The sequence below is a fragment of the Aedes aegypti genome, chromosome 3, assembly GCF_002204515.2.
Source record: "Aedes aegypti strain LVP_AGWG chromosome 3, AaegL5.0 Primary Assembly, whole genome shotgun sequence".
In the NCBI taxonomy this organism is placed as follows: Eukaryota; Metazoa; Arthropoda; class Insecta; order Diptera; family Culicidae; genus Aedes; species Aedes aegypti.
Window position 1 is genome coordinate 109938268 of NC_035109.1, and position 20989 is coordinate 109959256.

General features: G+C 40.6%; 1 protein-coding gene across 3 annotated transcripts in view; it reads left to right on the forward strand.

Annotated features, from left to right (window-relative positions):
* The first annotated feature begins 10561 nt into the window (after positions 1 to 10561).
* LOC5564865 (ribosome-binding protein 1) overlaps positions 10562 to 20989 on the forward strand; it is a 37507-nt gene continuing 27079 nt past the window's right edge. For 2 of the 3 annotated variants that reach the window (XM_021851647.1, XM_001649163.2), the window contains exon 1: positions 10562 to 10801. The gene's annotated coding sequence lies outside the window, so the exon portion shown is untranslated. Of the gene's footprint in view, positions 10802 to 10869; positions 11046 to 20989 lie in introns of those variants that run through there. The other variant, XM_021851648.1, reaches the window with a different exon arrangement.

Sequence of the window (20989 nt, forward strand, 5' to 3'; positions counted from 1 at the left end):
CGGAGAGCACGTTGGATGGCGAATCGGCGTTCTATGGTGAGCGAACAAAACTCAAATGCTTTGCCTGCGGGAAAGTGGGCCACAAGAAAGCAAGTTGCCCAACGAAGAAGGACACCGAGAAGCGGAAGCCGTCCGGGAAGCCCAAGAAGGAAAGAGCAAACGCTGCTGGTTCCGAGGTGGCATTCGTGATGGAGCCGCATGGTGACGCGACGGGCGGAGGTAAGAACGCAAATCATTTCCAATGGATTCTGGATTCGGGCGCATCGGAGCACATGGTGCACACAGCGAATTGCCTCCAAAACGTGGTGAAGTTGGACCAACCGGTCCCGATTGTAGTCGCATCTGGCAAGGTAGTGTACGGTCGGCACTCTGGAACCGTCAAGATGGTGTCGATGGTTGGTGGCCGGCGGATTAACAGCGTGGTGAACGACGTTTTGTACGTGCCGGAACTGCAGTACAATCTGTTTTCCATTCGGCGTGTCGGCAAGCTTGGGATGCGTGTGGCGTTTGGAAACGATGCAGTGGAAATCAAGCGCGGCGACGAGGTCGTTGCCACTGGTAAGCTATCCGGCAAGTTGTACGTGCTGAACGCCATTGTCGAACGTGGCCCGGTGGACGACGCATTAGTCACTCTATCGGTGAACGACTACGAGCTTTGGCATCGGAGGTTCGGCCACATAGGCAAGAGTGGTCTGAAGACTCTGGCGCGCGATGAGATGGTCAACGGCATGATGCTGAACAAGGAAGCCTTCCGGGAGAACGACATTTGCGAACCGTGTGTGCTGGGAAAGCATGCAAGGCAACCTTTTGGAGACGTCCCAGTTCCGAGATCCAACAAACCGTTGGAACTGGTGCACAGTGACGTGTGCGGTTCCTTCACGCCGTCATCCTGGAACGGAAAAAGGTACTTTGTTACTTTCACGGATGACTTTACTCATTTTAGCGCCGTGTACATTCTTGCGGCGAAAGATGAGGTACTGGGTGCATTCAAGCAGTACGCGAGCATGGCTGAAGCTCATTTCGACAGCAAAATTTGCCGCCTCCGGTGTGATAACGGCGGAGAGTATGTGGGCAACGAGTTTCGGCAGTTCTGCAAAGACCGAGGAATGCTGCTGGAATACACCGTTCCGTACACGCCACAGCAGAACGGCGTAAGCGAGCGTTTGAACCGGACAATCCTGGACAAAGCGAGGGCCATGGTAGAAGATTCTGGCCTTCCGAAGAAACTCTGGAGCGAGGCCGTTCAAGCGGCGGTGTTCATCATCAATCGTAGTCCGACTGTGGCGTTGAACAAGAAGACGCCATACGAGATGTGGTATGGGCACAAACCAGACGTGTCCAAACTCCGCATCTGGGGGAGCAAGGCCTTCAGTTACATCCCCAAGGAGAAACGTTCCAAGCTGGATTCACGTAGCCAAGCGTGCTGTTTCGTGGGCTACGGTGTCAACGGATACCGTTTATGGGACAGCCGTAAACAAAAGGTGTACCTCGCTCGGGATGTGATCGTCGATGAATCAAGATTTGAATCGACAAAAGTGGTCAAGAATACTGAAGGTATCGAAGAGCAATCAATTTGGATCCGACCGGAATCGCCGGTGGAAGTTCGTGATGAGCAGGAGGCCGAAATTGATCAACCGATCGACGACCAGGATGACGACAATGATGGGTTTGTGTCTCTGGAAGATGAAGAAGAAGAGGTTAATCCACGGCGCAGTGCACGTGTCCGGAGGCCCCCGGCAAGATTGGACGATTATTCATGTTTGGCGTACGCGCTGAACGCTGAAAATTATGCGCAAGACCTGCCGGATACCGTTGAGGAGATGAAGTCTCGGGAGGATTGGCCACGGTGGCGTGAAGCCATCGAAGAGGAGTTGAAATCATTAGCGGCGAACAAAACCTGGGAGCTGGTAGACCTGCCGGAAGGAAGAAAACCGGTAGATTGCAAATGGGTGTTCAAGCTCAAGATGAAACCGGATGGCACCATCGACAAGTACAAAGCGAGACTGGTCGCTAAAGGATTCTCGCAGCGATATGGATACGACTACACCGAAACATACGCTCCGGTGGTGAAAATGTCGACGGTTCGGATGATGCTGGCATTAGCAAATCAGGAGAATCTGCTGGTTCATCAGATGGATGTTCGGACGGCGTTTCTGAACGGAAATCTCTTGGAGGAAATATTCATGCGACAACCTCGAGGATTTGAGGAGGGGAACCAAGTCTGCAAGTTGAACAAATCCATCTACGGTTTGAAGCAGGCATCGAAGGCGTGGAATGACCGATTTCACGAGTTTGTGTCCCGGATCGGTTTTCGACGATGCGAGAGCGATAGCTGTCTGTATATTCGTGAGCGCGGTGGCGAGAAGGCTTTCCTGCTGCTGTATGTGGACGACATCCTCGTCGTATCACGTTCCTTTGTCATGATTGGCGTCATCAAGAAAATGTTGAAGACGGAATTTTCGATGCAAGACATGGGTGAAGCGAAGATGTTCCTTGGTTTGAAGATCAGCCGCGACGTGCTGCTGGGACGAATGACGTTGAGCCAGGAGCACTACACTCGGTCCATTTTGAAGCGTTTCGGGATGGAGAAGTCCAAGCCCGTGTCAACTCCAATGGAAGCGGGTCTGCAGCTGAAGAAGAGCGAGACTAGCGAGAAACTGGATAAGCCCTACCGTGAGCTGATAGGGTGCCTTACCTATCTGATGGTTACATCCAGGCCGGATCTCAGCGCGTCGGTGAATTACTTCAGCCAGTTCCAGAGTAACCCAACAGAAGATCACTGGGTGCACGCCAAAAGGATTCTGCGGTACCTACAGGGGACAGCCGATTACGGATTGGTGTACGAACGGTCAACCGTATCAAAACGCCAAGTGATTGGTTTCGCAGATGCAAACTGGGCGACTGATGTCAATGACAGGCGTTCGGTTTCTGGGATCCTGTTCAAGCTGCATGGAGCCACAGTTTGTTGGAGTACCCGGAAGCAAAGCACCGTGTCCTTATCATCGACCGAAGCGGAATGTTCTGCTCTGGCAGATGCAGCATGCGAAGCAATCTGGATCCAAAAGGTGTTAGGTGAGTTGGGAGTTCAAGAAGGGCAGCCGCCACTGTTGTACGAGGACAACCAATCAACTATTGCCATAATGGAGTCAGCTGGACCTTCGAAGCGACTAAAGCACACTGACGTCAAACTTCACTTTGTGCGTGAATGTGTAACGATGAAGAAACTCGAAGTTCGCTATGTGCCAACGAATGAGCAGCAAGCAGATCTTCTGACGAAAGGTTTGTCGACGACGCCGTTCCGGAAACACCGTTCAACTATTGGAGTTCTTCCACGATCAGTTTGAGGAGGGGTGTCAAGACTGAGCAAACCAATCGTAGAGTTCAAGAAGGGCAGCCGCCACTGTTGTACGAGGACAACCAATCAACTATTGCCATAATGGAGTCAGCTGGACCTTCGAAGCGACTAAAGCACACTGACGTCAAACTTCACTTTGTGCGTGAATGTGTAACGATGAAGAAACTCGAAGTTCGCTATGTGCCAACGAATGAGCAGCAAGCAGATCTTCTGACGAAAGGTTTGTCGACGACGCCGTTCCGGAAACACCGTTCAACTATTGGAGTTCTTCCACGATCAGTTTGAGGAGGGGTGTCAAGACTGAGCAAACCAATCGTAGTAGCTTTAGTTAAATATTCAATCATAGCAATCATGTCTGTAATTGGAATAAATAAAGATCACTTACAATTATACCGTCACAAGAAGCAGTTCGACTTTTCATTAACTCTGCTATTCAAGACACCAACTAATAGTAAATATCAAAGCCGGGTAACTGGGAGAACATAAGTAGGGGAATCCAACGAAAAAAATGAGTCAATACCACTCTTTACACGAAAAATCGCATGGGCAAAAAGTTTTAACATCTTTTCGAAACCTAACAAAGCAAGTAAATTTCCGAAGGTTTTTCAGTCTAAAGGCTCGAACGCACTGACCGCGAAATGTCCATACTCTCCCTTCATTAGATAGTCTCTGGTTCTGAACATTCCCTAGTCCTAAAACTGTACTTCTGCACGTCGTGTTCAAATACCCATATTACAGCGAATGCACAAATATGAGCAAAATCTTCTTGGAATTAGTCAGGCTTCCTATTAGACGCTACCACCGACTTTACGCCCACCGCAATTCCTCGGCTATCTTGCCGTGGGAGGAATGATGATGGCAGCGTCTTATAGGAGATCTGACTGTACATTTCTTGCCTCTTTTCAAACTCGATATCACGCCCACCACGCCCTTGTACATAATTGTTCACGCTTTGTATCGCAAATTCCGTAAACTTCTCGTAACAATGTCAAATGCATTCCCGAATATGTAATGAAAAATTCTGAATTTTTCAATTTACATATGTCAAAGATTGCTGAGATCGTTTTTCCATAATTTCAGTTCATTGTTTTTTATGGTATGTAGTATTATAGCACGTTTGGCGCGTTTGGCGCACCTTGGCGCTTTGAAGGCACAGCTGTGCCGACTGAAGTGTGTAGAGTGACCTCCCCCTTGTGCACGCTTGAAAAATATCAATGACTGGATCTGTGAATCAATGAAACTTTTAGTCAAACATAACGGATTTTTTTTTATCTAAAAGATGCATGCGTGTGTCCATTTCTACAAAACTTTCGTATCAAAATAAGAAAAAAAGAAGAACAAAACATATTTTTTACATATTTTTTTTTATGAATATGCAGACACTGAGGTGTATGTTTTTTGAGCGTGCATTTTTCCGCAGCGTTTCCGAAACCATCAAAATAAAAACAAAGTGAATTTTCGTTCCGGACAGTTTGCTCCGTTTTTTCCAAACGACAGAAACGGTGTTCCAGAGAAATAGTGATGAGATCCCATAATTGGCAGAAGAAATACTGTAAGAGCAGCCGTAACGGTGCGCGACTAAACTAAATTACATAGCGCAGTATCATTACGCTGATCCGTACCGGGCGCTGCTAACCGGGGTAGCAAAATGACAGCGCTGCCTTCGGAAAGCATCGGGTGAGCAAATTTAGCAGCGCGATAGTTGCGCTGCTATTCGATTTGAATTCAAGCATACGGTGTGGGATATGAAATTCTGGTCGAAGTTTTGGAAATCTGATGCATGATGCGCATGAAGTAGAAATTTCAAAATTTTGGGAATTCGGGTAAACCTTCAAGATTTTGATAAGAATACTAGGAATCTGATGCAATTATTGGAAATCCGATAGAAGTTTATGAAATATTCGAAAATCCTCGTAAGAATTTATCGATTTCGGAGTATTATGGGATTTCGGAATTCCGACTGGAATCCTTAGAATTCCGACTGGAGTCCACGGGATTCCGCCAGGAATCCTCGGGATTTCGACTGGAATCCTCGGGATTTCGGCTGGAATCCTCGAGATTCTGACTGGAATGGAAAGAGATTTTGATAAAAATACCGACTGGAATCCTTGGGATTCCGACTGGAATTTTTGGGATTCCGACTAGAATCCTTGGGATTCCGACTGGAATCCTTTGAATTCCGACTGAAATCCTTATAATTCCGACTAGAAACCTCCGAATTCCGACTAGAATCCTTGGGATTCCGACTGGAATCCTTGGAAGTCCGACTGGAATCCTCGGGATTCCGGCTGGAATCCTTGGGATATCGTCTGGAATCCTCGGGATTTCGGCTGGAATCTTAGGGATTCCGGCTGGAATCCTCGGGATTCAGATTAGAGTCCTCGGGATTCTGACTGGAATTCCAGTCGGAATCCCAAGGATTCCAGTCAGATTAATAATAATTACGGTCAAATTTGCAATATTTCTTGTAGGATTTACAAGGATTCCGGTAGAATTGGCAAGGGTTCCAATCAAATTAGCATCCAGTTGGATTCATAAACAATCTCAAAAATTTCCGATGGAATTCTAATAATTCCGCACCAGAATATAATAGATATTCCAGCAGAGTTACAAAAATTCCTAACCTGAATTGATCACCATTATTTTCACAACTCATATGTTAACCCAAAAAGCAACGACCGGTACGGTAACGAGTTACTAAATATGGTAGCCACCGGTGTGAGAATGAGTGACTAAACTAAAATGACAACTCTGGGGGTGATCATTTTAATCACCCAAATAGTCGCCCCCGTTAAAGATGCTCTAAGTTTTTAAACGTAAGTTAAGTTTATAACAATATACACATATTCGCTTTTTCCTTTGCAGCTCCCGGATTACCTAGCAGTCTGGTGCCACACGAAAAACAGGCCCCCTGAGGCACGGCCAAACCACAGTCTACAGCCATGGAACCATTGATAGTTTCTATACTATCGAGTAAGTTTTGAGAACATTGTCATTTCCAATTGTGAAACCTGATTTTTTCATGTTGCAGTTGCTGTGTAATCGATCCAATGAAACAGATTTTCATCTACGCACAAGGAAAAATCAAGCGCCACCAGAAGGTCATCCAAGCGCAAGTTTTACTAAATCACCGGAGGTACAAGCGATAATGCAGAGCTGCAACAGGAAAACTTCGGCTACATATGAAACCTAATCGGGAAGCGATGAGATATAGGATCTTGAAGTGGTGTACCATTTCTGGGACAAGGATTAAGGAAGCATCCATTTGTTACGTAATGATGAACCCCCTTCCTCCGCTTCATAACGTCTTTTGTACGAAAATTTTGAATAAGTCATAACGCTTGAGCCTATTTCCTCCCCCCCCTCGAACGTTACGCAATATGTGGACGGCACCTAACTATTTAATTCTGAATTCCGACTGAGAATTATTTTTATTATTGAAATCATTTTAAATTAATAAAAGCATGGTATGAAAAAGTTGAGTTAAGTATGTTTAATTATTTCAAATCAGAAATAATGGACCAAATAGAACGTGTAGCATAAATCAACTTCAGAAGAGAAACAGTTGAAATTGTGATTAAATTGCATGATCTGTGTACGTTTCAATTGAAGTTAATTTTTCTACACGTATCTAATTGTTTCATTATTTTGATTCATTCGAAAAGGATTTTACCTACATATAAACATATCAGTACAGTACAGGATACGGTGAAATTACTATAACATACCATATTTAAATAATTACACAAACATTCTCCGTTTTCAGTCCAATTTTATAGGTAACTGTTTGCGTTATAGTGAAATGGGTGCAAAAATGAACAACATATTATGTATCCGGTAGAAATCAAGACCAACATTTATTTATAATTATTATTTTCTCGGGCCCCGTGCGTCGCAGCTAATATGTGAATAGTGCGCTGTGTTCATAAAAATCGTAAGAATGCAGCGCCACACTAAAAAACTGATTTCAAAATCGCGCGAGTTGAGGCGCGTCGCGAGTCTCACTGGCGCGATCCGGTTTGGTGGCGGTGCGACAATATCCATCATTTGGGAAACTGTAAACTAAATAATTTGTTCGAGAAAATCGACGTTTTCAAATTGTTACATAACTTAACCGCCTATTCCCCATATTGTGATTTCCTGGATTACCATTCGCCAAACTGTCAAAACAGTTTGGGGTACAGGTGATTTATTGTAATTTTGGATGTTAAAAGGGATTGTTCCAAAATTGTTGTAAATGGTTATGAACAGTTTGTGAAACAGTAGAAATACAGTTCCTGATTATGCGGGATCATACTAAAACCATATTCAGTCTATTCACCCCATGCAATAAATATTGTTTAATTATACCCCCCATAGTATAAACGGTTTTTATCAATCATAATGCTTAATTGTGCGAAATTATTTGGCGGCCGTTGTTTTTTGTTTACATCCAAACCACATGGCCAGAAATATGCAAATTAGATAGGAAAATCAAGAATTAATCAAAAATATTACATTTATTCAAAAACAAGCTTCATTACCGCATTTTTAACTGAACGACGATGCAGTGCTCCGATCATTTTAGAAATTAAACACAGCTGCTTTACCCAGGTATGATCGGAATTCTCGGAATCCTTTCGACGTCTTGCAAAGTTCCGGATATGTCTGCCATCGCAACCTCCTAAATGCCAACGCGCTCTGGCACCAGTACCGTCCGGTCACATTCTGCAGATTGCCGTCATTACTCCATCCGAAAACACACGCAACCGATTGAGGAAGATGTCGAACTATGTCTTCCAGGCGGCCCACCCGGTCAGATAGAATTTCCACCTGTATCCGCCGTTTCTGCAACAGTTTCTGCGCCAGGTGGCTGAAATTTTACAGATGTTTGTTAATCGTACTCAATTTGTTAAGTATAGCTTTTAATACTTACTTTGGGACACTATGAGTCCGAAGAATTATTGATTTGTAAATCTGAATGCTGACAAATTCAGAAAAAAACTAACGAACACGTTTTTTAGAAGCGAATGGTTGCAGCTGAAATTGATAACAAAAATCACCAAGTCCCAAGTATAGCACGCAATAGTCAAAACCCATTGAAGGTAATAATTTTCAAAAATGCATGGTAAAGTATAAAACATATGTTGATGATGCATATTTCATACGCTGGACAATGCTTAAAATTTTAAAATGCCACAGTTGTATTAAATAATACCCTAAATAGTATTTCCAAAGTTCTCCGTGTACAATAGGCAAATATAATGCGCCACCATCAGGTCCGTCACACTCGAGCTCAGATTGTGTACCACTTCTAGTACTGAATTTGGTCCCTCGGTAGTACAAAAGGTACCCAAGTCTGACAGATCGCAGTACACTTTTCACGGCATTCTAGATTAGCTTATGAGTCATAACATTTTGGGCAACTGCAAGGGACATCGAGGTCTTTAATTTGTCTTTGCCACCATCATAGAGGTCGCTGGGGAACAACGAGAGAAATCGCACTGAAAATGTTTGTCTGCGTGCAAAATTCAATTTTCCAACCCAAAAACTTCCAGTGGCATAATCATTTTGAACTATTATGGGCCTATTCACAAATTTCATAACGCTGAATGGGGTGGGTGGGTATCCTTAGCATGTTACATATAAAAAGCGTTAAGAGGGGGTGGGTGAGTGTCGAAAATTATCATTTTTGGCGTTATGAAATTTGTGAAAAACCCCTATTCTTGCGATACGCGTTATTTCACAACCAATTTAACCGCTAACGAAGAATCCGGAAGTTTATATCATCTGTTTCCAAACACCAATTTTTCAATTTTATCCCATTAATCATACATGAACATTGCTTGGATCTGTACATTTTCGAAGGAAATATAGTTTATGTTTTTAAATAGGGTAATGACTGTTTATTTCGTTCTTAAACGCTGACAGTTGGCGCCAGCAGGAAAAAGTACAGGCAACAGCCTTTCGAACATTCAGTTTCTTTAACTGGCCGCCGAGCGACGACACTGTTGTTTGTATTCCACTCACTGATCGCGCTACGCTGGATTCTCAAATTTCTCAAACTTTCAACACAAGCGCATGGAAGAATGGTAGTCGGAGAACTGTCGAAACGTATGGAAAATAACGAAAAACGTAAATTACTTGAAATTAGGAAATTAGATCAAAAATGTAGTGATTAGAAATCAAGTGTATAGTGAATTCCGAGAAAAAGTATAAATTGTGTGCAGAAGTTTCTCATATAATTTTGTATGGGGAAAGGCATCAAATTTCAAATTTATTGTGAATGAATGCTTTAATAGCAGACAGACGTTCAAGTTAGACTCAGCAACATGTGTAAAAACATGGCTGCCACAAATCTCCAAGTGGCAATGGACCTATGCACGAGTTCACTAATTTGACGTTTGAGCGGTGCCGAATTCACTGGTTTCCATGGTCACATAAATAACACGGCACCGCTAAAACGTCAAATAGTGAACCTGTGCATACACTGAGAACAGCGTTGCAGTTGAAATTACTATATTAGAGGGTTAAATTAAATACACAACGCCACTTGATTTGTGCACACTAAATTTGCATTTATTTCTAATATTTTGTGCAATCAATTTTACCATGGTACCATTTCGACAGTAAAAATTACTATATCATGGTTAAAAACTTGCAGCAAGCCAGAATCGAACCGAGGATCTTGCGATTGTCAAGCGCGAACGCTTACCGCTCCGCTATCGATGCGGTTGGATTGAGAGGGACCAAAACGCAAATAAAAAGCTTTCTTGATAGCTCAATCATGATTGGAATAGTAAATTTAACTTGTTCATGGTTCTCATTACTGCAACGCTTGTTTCAGTGTAGGTCCATAGGCTAGGGGAAGTGGTTCACCTAGCATGAATGAGGGATGAACTTATCGCTGAGAAAAAGTAGATTTTGTATGAAATTTGACAAGTATTTGAATGACAGATTCATCCTTGTTCATCCACTTCTCCTAGCCTATAAGCTAACAGATGGCGTTAGTGGCGTATGCGTCCCGCCCTCACCCCGATCACACAACATGGACAGCATGTTAATTTTTATGCCGTAGTCCATAATTTAGACTTTTTGAAAAGTTATGCGAGACATCTGCTTTCTTTGACAGCTATCGTATCGTACGTTTCGTACGATCCACCATAAACGTCACGTCTCCAGAATCCATCTCCATAACGCTCAGTTGTGTGCGTGCACCAACTTGCCTGTGAATGTGTTTGCGCTACGTGGTCAATTTACTTGTGCGGTGCGAACGAAGGAGAGAAGTTGAGTTGAATCGAGTGTAATTTTGTCACTAGCGTTCGATCCGTCGCATCCGTTTTTTTCCTCTGTGTGTTCCAATAATCCTGGCTTCCACGGTGGAGAACAAGTTTAAATAGTTATTGCGATTAGCCGGTGGTTTTCGAGGACGTGGAAGTGCTGCTAATTAAGCATCCGCAGTAGAAGGTGAGCGACATGAATCCGGGTTTTTGACCATCTTCAGAGCACTCCCCGAAAGACAAGCAGTGAAAGAAAAAATGAAGAAGAGAATGTAAAGTTCCAGTGCCACTTTCGGTCTGTGTGCTGCGAGCATTTTTCTCATTTAGTTTTAAATTATTCGCATTAATGCGATCCGGTGATTAATTGAATTGTGCGTAATCGAGTGAAGCGTATTTCGCTGCATAGTTTAGTGTCCGATTCATAGAACCGGGTAAGTTCCGAGCGTCGGAAAACGGTGCCTTTGCTGATGACGACGGATGGTAAAATTCTTTCGCCTATCCCGGAGAGAGAGACAGCCCCGTATACCGTGGAAGAAGCATGATGGCGGCCGTGTTCCGACATACAAAAATATATCCGTGCAGTTGTCGGAAGAAATCCGGTTACCGGAAATCTGTGTGCTTCATTCGGGATTTTCGGGAATTAGTTTTACGATGGGTTCGAGCTCTGGGAAATCTGCGATTTGGACATGTGAAGTGTGATCTAAACTCATCAAGCAGAAGAGTGCTCTCGCGATAATCATCGACAGGGGTTCGCAATTTTTCCGAATCGGCGACTCATTTTTTGAAAGAAGATTTAAATTCTCACATTATGTTTAGTGTTATCTAATTTTTAACATTTTCTGAATGTACGATAAAAATTTGAACCAGTAACACAGTTTTCAAAAATTTTGATGCCCTGGATTTAATTGCTGTTGAAGGTTATATGGAAAACATTTGAATCACCCACCCTCAACAAATTTTACTTCAGAATGAGCCGTCAATGTGAATCGAAACGTGAACTGAAGACTGAAATCTTTTTTTATTATTTCAATAGCAAAGTTCAGACTGACGCGTAAATAAAGTCTATCGGACTCAGAAAAAAAAGATCTTTTTCGAGCAAGATACAAAAATTAAGTTTTTCATTATCAAACAATCTAAATTGCTCAGATACAACGAGTTCCCCTTTTGATTACCGATGACTTTGAAGGCGTTATGATAAGTTATGAAAGAATCGTTTTAGGAAAATTCAAATTCGCAAATATATTAGCTCGTTTTGCAATTTTTCAGTTAAGGCGAATTAGGCCGTCATTGAAGTTTTAAAGAGCGAATTAAAGAAAATCACTTGGTTTTGCACTGACATACCTGAAAAAGTATCAGTATACTTTCTGCATGTTATCGCAATGAGGGATACTTTTCTGAATCAATACTACTTATGATGACTGAGTTTTATCACTTTGAATCCCAAGCTGCAAAATCAAAACGAATGACGGGCTACTTAGCCTTAAAAGTCGTTATTAGGATTAAGGCGCTCAACTGCTGCCATGGTATTACTAATGACAAAAATACCTGCCTTAGACTGGCGCCGTACAATAATTACATACGTGCGCTTCGTACAAAGCTTAATGAATTGGTTTGCCTGAACCTGAGGGTACTAAGGGAATATTCACAAATGACGTCCATCGTTTTAGGTATTGCAGGGCTGTCACTTTTCAGTGACTTTTTTACTGGTCACTAAAAAATCATTATTTGCAACAAAAACTCTTCAAAGTCACTTTTTCAGAAAAAAAAAATCACCTCATAAACTCAAGTAGCAGAACAGTTTACTGATGTTTGTTATTCTAGTACATTATTTTGCTTTGAATATCGAAATGTCGAGACATTTCCTACTGAATGCCTGAAATCATTTGTTTGAATTTTGGAAAGAATTTGTGGTAAAATTTGAATGTTTTGATGTTAGCTGAATTTACTGGCGAATGTACTTGAAAGTGGTTTGACAGAAAACAATTCCGAACAGACCTGCTAAGTGAATTAAATGTGAAATTTCTGGAATAATCAACACCCAGAAGGTATCTCTCGACTTACCTTTTCGTGGAATCTCGACAAAAGTCTTTCAAGAAAAAAACCTTGACATTGCAACCAATAATTTTTAAAAAAAAATCACCAAACATTTATCCATAAATTAGCTCTCCAATAAACTCTCACAGAAATTGAATAAATTCAAGAATTTTACTAAAAAAATCAACAAATGCGCCAGGCAATTTGTTGAAATTTCGCGAATTAACCTTCCAGTCGACGCGCGGTTTGCCACCGCACGCTATGTTTAAACCAACAGATTATGCAAATTGAATGTGCCTCGGATTTTTTCCGCTAGAGTTCAGTAATTGGGTTATAGTTTCATAATCGGAAGGTTTTAAAATATTCCATCGGTGAAATTTTGATTTTTTCCACTTTTTAGCTATTTTTTTCATATACAGCCAGCCTATGAAAATCGCGTTTTCTTACACATTTCAGCCCATACAAAATGTATGGGAAAAATTTCACCGATAGAATATTTTGAAACCTTTCGATTATGAAATTATAGACCAAATACTGATATCTAGCGAGAAAAAATCCGAGGTACATTCAATTTGCATAATCTGCTGGTGTAGACATAGCATGCACCGTCAGAACTACCACGCTGCTGCTGTGTACGAAAAGCGAGGTTTTTTCACCTGTGTTGTACACAATACAACAGCGCGACGACTGAAGTGTTAATAATTCTAATTCAAATAGACGGTGTTCGAAAGAGTGGTTAAACAAGCATTCGAAATCAATTTCAAATAAGTATTAATTGTTAGTCTTTAGTTATATGATTATTGTAGGTACTTTAAGTACTGAATGATATATTGATTTTTACTAGTATTTCCTATTTACTATGGCACAATATTCACATGATTATTATCGAATATCAACGCTTAAGTCGTCAATGTTTCATGCGATACCAACGTGAAATCAAACGTAAATTCAAATTGAAGCCAAAATCTTTCTGGAAATACGTTAACGAGCAGCGGAAGACGTAAGGGCTGCCATCTTCAATATCTTCAATGGAATTGAAGGGGAGAACGGGTTTGCCAGCTATTCACAGAGAAGTTCTCTATGGTTTTCAGCAGCGAGACTTTAAGCAGTCATGAAGTTTCACTTGCAGCCAGAAATGTTCCTTTGAACGACCAAGCATTAGGTGCAATCGAAATAGACGATGGAATGATCTCAGAAGCAGCAAAGCTACTGAAAGCGTCCAACAATCCTGGATCTGATGAAGTACCGTCCGCACTTCTAAAGACATCGCCGGCTTGCTGACCCCCCTTCTTTTTTTATTTCGTTCGTCACTCTCGAGCGGCATATTTCCTTCTAGCTGGAAGATTGCACACATGTTTCCGGTGGAAAAAAAAGGAAGCAAGCGCAACGTTGTGCCAGTCTCTCTAGTTGGTTCAAAACTTATTTAACCGGTTGCCTGTTGAAGGTGGCGAAAGGAGATTGCAGATCTGGTAGCTTTTATGCTACGTCTGGCATACCCCAAGGTAGTCACCTGGGGCCATTGATCTTCTTAATCTATTTTAATGACGTTCATTCGGTCATCAGAAGTCCTCGGCTATCATATGCAGATGATCTCAAAATGTTTCTTAAGATCCACTCCATTGCCGACTGTGGGTTTTTGCAACAACAGCTTGATCACTTTGCCGATTGGTGTTTCCTAAACCGTATGGTAGTTAACCCAAAGAAGTGTTCCATTATAACGTTTACGAGGAAAAGACAACCGATAATATTTGACTCTGTCTGCTGGAAACTACAATCGATCGTGTGAACCAAGTGAAGGATCTCGGGGTGATTCTGGAATCAAAGCTGACATTAAAGCCGCATGGTTCGTACATTGTCGACAAGGCATCGAAAACATTGGGATTCATCTTCAGGATTGCTAAGAACTTCACAGACGTCTACTGCTTAAAGTCCCTATATTGCTCGCTCGTGCGCTCCACTTTGAAATACTGTTCCGCGGTCTGGAGCCCCGCTTACGACAACGGCTCCGAAAGGATTGAGTCCGTGCAGCAACGCTTTCTTCGGTTTGCACTTCGGAAACTGCCATGCAGAAACCCGTTCCAACTGCCAAGCTACGAGAGTCGATCCCAGCTGATTGATTTAGAGCTTCTTCGCACCAGAAGGGACGTTTGCAGAGCTCTTACGGTTGCAGACACGCTACAAGGACATCCTGGAAACAAAATGATTTACACGCCCAGTCACGATCACTTCGGAACAATGTTATGCTACGCTTGCCACTACAAAGAACTAATTACGGAATGCATGGGACGATCATTGATATCCAGCGCGTCTTCAACAGAATTGCCCTACTGTTTGACTTCCATCTCACCCGTGAATCGCTTCGTCGAAGATTTTCGAAGTTTTTTGCTGGTAGAAGCGGATAAAGAAAACGATTATATCAATACAGAGTCAGAATTAGGGCGAATGTGAACACTAATACATTGTCAGTAATATCGGTTAGAAGTTCAGTGGATATAATTTCAATTCTATATTATGTTTCCGATCGATTTAATCGCATGATGCATTTTTGTATGATCCATTACAATATTACTTTTGTAACAAACCATTTGATTTATTTTCATATTATGAACAACATGTTAAAATAAATAAAACAGCATCATGCGCCATTCATCAAAATTGAGGATTGTTGCGCCCCTCGGTTTTTCGTCTTCTTCAGTTTGACAGCAGCGATTGCGGCTTTCTACCTCATCCTTCTGGTTTGACTATCATCAGCTTCGCCGTTTTGCTACGCTCTTTCACACGAACCTTCTTCACTATCGACCTTCTGCATACTCAGTTTTAAATGCACCCTGCTGCAACACTCAATCGCAAATGCGCCCGGTTACCGCAGGGGGAGAAGGTGAGCAAAATTGACATCAGAGCTCGTATCGAAAGAGAATATCAAATGCGCCTTTATGTTTGTCTTACTTATTTTGTGAAAAACGTTATTTTTCAGAAACAGTTGTGCATTATATGATTGTTTGTAGTTTATCAAATAAACTGTTAGGTGAACAAAACTCAATTTATTTGTTTACATTTGTCAGTTAGGCCGTTGTTCTGGTACTGTATTGATATGTTAAATGTTATTTTTTAATTGCCTGACAACGTTTATGATAATGTTTGAGACCGTGACCAAGATTATGTTTGTGATTTAGTTTTTTTTTATTTGTATTGCTGTCCTTAGTTTAAACAATATCATCGGGGCTACAAACCCTGTTGATGAATTTAATAAATAAATAAATTTTCTTTCTTTACTTTTGAATTGTACATTCTGCTAGGAACTGCACTAGATTTTTACCAAAGCAATTTTCATTCTTTTAAGGATACCGCCAAACATCTTCCTAAATCGTAGATTTGCTCTCCAAATTTTCCTGAAATTTGTCCAGAAATGCGTATTTTTTTGGCATTGGAAAATGCATGACAGAAGGGAAGAAATTCCTAACGACGTCATTTTCCAATCTTTAATGATCTTGTAATGCAAATTTAGAATTAGTTCAGCATTTGATCCAGTATTCACATACATCGTTATTAAGATTCGTGTATCGTGATTGAAAATGTCAAATTATAGATTCATTCATAAATTTATCCTAAGCTTAAAAATGAGGACTTTGAATTACATACTTTATTTTTTAATGGACTCACCCATAATTTACTTAGTCTGAATTTTGAACAAAATCTGTCTTAATGCTGTCATGGAGTTTATGTTTTAGAGCAGGCCTACCCAACGTACTGCCCGCGAAGAGTTTGAAGACTGCTCATATCTGGACCGTTGTCCAGTTATAACATGCCAAGACACAAATTTCAACTTTTGAATCATTTTTAACTTATGTTTCTGATTTGAAGCGCATGATAATGAAAATTCGAGTAGTTTTTATCAATTTGAATAATATAAAAAAAGACACGGACACTGTCTTCAGCCATTTAGCTGCACAGACTGTAACTTAACACTAGACAACGGACAATCATGCACAGCCGAGAAACTTTTTTGACGAAAAGTTTCAATGGCTGCAGCGGGAATCGAACCCACACCCCATGACACGATTCGCTTAGATGCCTGACGACACTAACCGCACGGCCACGTGGCCGAACAATAAACAACGCATTTTTTTCCTTATGACTTACTTCATAGAGCGTTTTAAAGTAAAATTAAATGAATTGCTATCATGTTGCGACAAAATTTGAAAAGGACAAACTGGCCAAACTTAATCTTCTGAATTAGTTCCATAAAAAGAACATTCTGCAGGATTTTTACATGAGTGTTGCTCACAAACTCTTGGGAACAGAACGCAAAGACCCCTGAGTTTGATTGTCGTGGAAAACTTAGACAGGGTTCCACAGAAGCTCAAACAGAATTCCTCAGAGTCCTAACCAGAATTACTAACACATTTAGGACAATATTCTTACAAGGACTGGTTTTCACATAATACTAGTTTTATAATAAGAAAAGGCAAGGCGAGATTTTGATAACATTTTCAGAAGGATTCTTTGAAAATCTCAGACAGCGTTTTGAGCATTCACTTTCCATGTTGCGATCTCAGGTGTCGTCCATTAATTACGTAAGGGCTTATGGAGGGAGGGAGTTTGAGATTGGATTGGATTGTTTTTTTAAGCACTCTTAAATAGATAGAAGCTCACGAAATGCTCTGAGCACAACTTACTTTGAATGCTGTACAAGTTTGTCACAGAATACAGGGATAGGTACTTACAGAGTTTTATCCGCATGTAACATTTTTTTCCATTATGTATTTTATCATCATTCGTCTTTGGTACAATTTCACGAAAACGTTGGAATCTAGCCCGCGGTTCAAAAGGTTGGAGATGTATGTTTTAGAAAATCCCTGTGTTGAAGTGAATCACATTCATTTTAACTTTTAAGAACTATTTGTAGCTACTTTTGTGATTTATAGTTTTCCAACTGTAGTTTTCTTAAAACACATTTTTTCATGAACTGAAAATGATAAAAATCGCCAGAGTATCGTTCCTACAAACTAAATTATAGTTATAATCTTATATGCTAGGCCTGTACATCTGCTTGTCTCTACAGAATTAAAGTAAAGTAGGGAAACGTCAATGTTCTCGATTTATTTCCAGAACATTGGGAAAATGTTTTCTATTCCGGGCTCTTTTTTATCCCTTCATCAGTTTTTTTAGTTATTGGGCTCATCGTTGGCACCGATATGCTTCATATGCGATTGCCTCAATGCAATGTTAAACATCATAGAATTCAAATACCTGTAGCCGTGACGATGGCCCGATTCGTGTTCTTGGGATTTCAACAAAAGACTGAAACACGAAAGACTGAATGTCCATTTTGCTGAACACGTAAGGCTGAATCTCTGACATCAGCAGAGGACTGACACGGCTGTCATCCTGCACACATTTCAGCTCTTCCTCACACCGGTTTTGGTACTTCGCGTTTTGGTACCCACTTTCTGGTCGGTTTGTCATTACTTGGTCCTGTTTTTTTAGTATACGGCTCATGTACTGCTAGTGCTAGTTTTTGACAATTAAATATATTGCTTTGAATCGTCGTATTTGATGACGCTTTTCCTCTTTTCAACATTTTGTTGAATGTTTTACGCATCAGTAAGGTATGTCTCCTATTCAAAAAATCATATGTTTTGTCAGTCGAAAAATAATTAAAACAAATACACTGGACGCTATGTTAAATCAATGTTTGATAGATAATTAATGGCTCATTTCACCCTCCTGGACATCAGCATATTGATTGGCAGAAAATGTGCAGTATGAGACACGTGCCCTACAAGTACATTCTTAGCATATATCTTTACGTTCTGAAACATTCAAAAAAGGCCTGACAGGTGAATTTTCCACGATTTACTATACTGCTCATAACTGCATATTTGTCACATTCGACATTTTTGAAATTTTCGGGTTAATACCGGAGAGAGTCATCAAATGACAAATACTTTCGATCAACTCACTGAAATCTGTGAGTTTGTTCTAGAAAACCCGAAAAAATACCAAGTTATTTTGTCACATTGAGATTAAACATGAGTCCAGTAATGAAGTAGCGATGAAATTTCCATCAGAATTATTTTTTGACTGTTCACCCAGTATGCGATATGAGTTGTATAAAATTTCAGCCTCAAATAAGCATTTTTGAATTCTTGGTAATTTTTAGAAACTTTAGTTTCTTCCCATACTGTTATTAAATTTACACTTGGTATTCCATTTACTCAATGCCTACTTTTGTTGGATGTTACAAATATGCAGTTATGGGCAGTATAGGAGTTTTGATTTTGGGGTTTGATTGGGCTACGTCTAGTTTTTTATCCAAATAATGCCTTCAAAGCTGCTACCGCTTTACCGGTTTCAATCCCAGGCCCGTCCCTTTCCTCGTACTTTGTAGTTGTATCTTTCACTTGCTTCTATATTCCCACTCTTAATATATCAAAGTTGATCTATTCGTTCATAGCATTTGCCAAAAAAACCGTTTCCTTATGCTTCCAATCTCCATCATTATAGCACGCCTTTTCTTACGCCTAATACATAGGCAGTCTGCTAACCAATTAGCAAGCCTCTCTGCCATAAATTTATCACCCCTACACCTTCCCGCATGAACTGGAGCAAACGCAGTAGTATATACGGTCTACTGTGGGAGCCAATTTTAATGCATCATCATTTCCCCTCACTTCCCCTCATTGGTCTGCATTCTGACATGGCAGGCACCATAGTTGCCTAAAAATAAAAAATCACCAGTACTTTTACATTGACGGTGTCTGTTAATCCCAAACATTCATCCGTTTGGTTCCTTGCTCAATCTTAGAATGAGTTTTTCTTACGAAAATGATTCATTTTTTACACTCTTCTAAAACTGTTCAGGAAATTCTTCCCATTAAAAAAAATCTTCGACGATTGAAAATGTATAAGAAAATCAATTTATAAATGTTTCGATTGACAAGAGATTATTTTCAAAGTCTTCTTCAAACAAATTGAAAATTTAGGCCTAGTTATTATACTTACTATTTTAGTAGTCACTCTGTTTTATCTTGTACAAGATTTCCGAGACTGAACAAACAATTTCACCAGAGATGTCATCAATTCAAATGAACACGCCTAAAAATCAATTCTCCCAGTTGATTGTGTTTCAATAGATTAACCCTTAGGTTACTTAATGCGATGTTTGATAAGGCGTATTAAGCTATTCCAATCATTATTGAGCTAATCGCATCAATTAGATTTAGCTAGCGTTCGTCGAAAATCGATGGTAAATTTTTGTTACAATGGGAAAGAAAGGGTTAAGCGAAGGGGAACAGAACATTATTGAAATTTGCATCAGTCTAATGACCAAGGAAATAGCACGAGAAGTACACGCTTAGAATGAAGTACACTACTGGCTTGTTTATTTCCCTCAGAGGGATGCTTATCCCAAGAAATCATGATGCTTAGGCTGCAATTTATGCATAAGTACGGTATATATGAAGCAAGCATTGCTGTATAACAACATTTCAAGTTGATTTGAGTTGGGGACTGGCCCCACAAATGTCGAAGTTATGGTATAAATTATAACTTCAATATGGCTCTACTAGGGCCCTTTCCCACTTTAAATCAACTTTAATTGTAGCTATACAGTAATGTTAGCTTTATCTACACCGTATTTATGTATAAATTACAGTTTGAGCAGCATGATTACTTATTTTGTTTTTAACTCACAATAACACTCAAAGAGGATTAACTCATGGCTAGAATATTATATAAATACTCTGTTAGGGTCATGATGAATGAGAGAAAAAAATAGTTCGCTTCTTTCCGACTGAAACTAACAAACTCGTAGTGTAGTTCATTCTAAACGTGTACAGTATAGCCTAACACTGCCAAAAATATGTTTTATTTCCTTATACAAATATATTTAAGAAAATGAAACCATAATAAAACCGTAGAGAGCCAGTAAGCGTCCTATCGGTTGAGAACCTCCGATCAATGAAAACGGTTACTAACCGAGTGAGAGGTGTTAGCGGACAGGAGAAGCGAATGAACTCTCCTCGTCGTCGCCGCATACAATCGAATCAGTATACCAACCATCACGATGGCTATATTCGCTTGCTTATAGCTGGATCGCCTGAACTGAATGTGCGGCCTGTGAATGGAAGAGCTGGGAAAACTCGAGAGAGAACCGTCGTCGTCATCAGATTTCGTTTAAGCGTAAATTTACAAGTTCAACCACTGACTGCGAGCATAGATAGTACTTAATAGGTCGGAAACACTGATATAGTGATCGCGAATTTTGTTGTCATTAGCCTATTCCTATGACTCATTTAAAATATTTACAGTTAGATCCACTTATCAATGTATGAAAATC